Here is a 1,165-nt window from a genome sequence, read left to right as displayed (position 1 = left end):
TCCCAGAGAGGTCTTCTGTAAATGGGGTGATGTGTGTGGAGTAATCTTCACTTGAAACATCATATATCTTTTCAACTTCTGTTATTTCTGTCTCATTAGCTGTCACTGTAATGTTTTCATATGATTCTATTGTTGTTGCGGAAAGGTCCTGCGGGGTTGTTACTGCTGCTCTGTCTGTAAACATTCCAGTTGTTTCATCTCTTGAGCCTTCTGTTATATCTCCTGCTGCAGTTGTCATTTCTGTGCTGACACCACTAACTGTGGAGGTCACTACAGTGTGAGTTGCGCCTGACAGGGCGTGGGATTTTGTTACTGCTGATCTGTCTGTAAACATTCCAGTTGTTTCATCTCCTGAGCCTTCTTCTGTAAAAGGGGAGATGGTCGTTTTCAAAGCTAGACTTGGTCCCACAGAAGGATGCACAGTGCTGACCGTTTCTTTATATTGAGTTGTGTCAGGTTCCACAGTTGATTCAAGACTTGTGAAACTGGTAATCATTCCAAGTGATGATGGGGTCATTGTTCCATCTGTTTTAACTGCACTTGACACCAGAGGAGCTTCCGTTACAGCAGATTCTGAAGTAAAATCAATGGTGTGGTCACCAGAGCTCTCAGCTACTGTAAAGTCACTTTCTACTTTTGGCTCTTCTGTGATGTCACCACTGCCCACCTCAGAAGAAAATTCTATTGACTGAGGTGTGCTAATAGATAGAGATGCTTTTGTGACGGCAGTGTCATTAGTGAATGGTGTGGCTCGTGTGGATAAATCTGCACTAGAGACATCCAATGTTGTTACAACCTCTTTCATTTCTGTTTTGTCAGGTGACACTGTAATTTCCTCAAGAGATTCTTTTGTAGCTGTCATGGTAATGCCTTCTCCTGACCCTTCCGTGTCTGTGTATGGAGTTGTACTGTAGATGACACCTGCAGTTGCTTCTATCTTCTCTGTTACATCACTTTCTGCAGTTGGCATTTCTGTGATGATACTTCTATCTGTGGAGGATTCCCCTATGTGAGTTGTGCCGGACAGGTCGTGGGGTTTTGTTACTGCTGATCTGTCTGTAAACATTCCAGTTGTTTCATCTCCTGAGCCTTCTGTTACATCTATTGCTGCAGTTATCTTTTCTGTGATGACACTTTTATCTGTGGACGTCTCAATTGTGTGAGT

Source organism: Anguilla anguilla, chromosome 10 (assembly GCF_013347855.1).
Source record: "Anguilla anguilla isolate fAngAng1 chromosome 10, fAngAng1.pri, whole genome shotgun sequence".
Taxonomy (NCBI): Eukaryota; Metazoa; Chordata; class Actinopteri; order Anguilliformes; family Anguillidae; genus Anguilla; species Anguilla anguilla.
Note: the sequence above shows the minus strand (reverse complement) of the source record.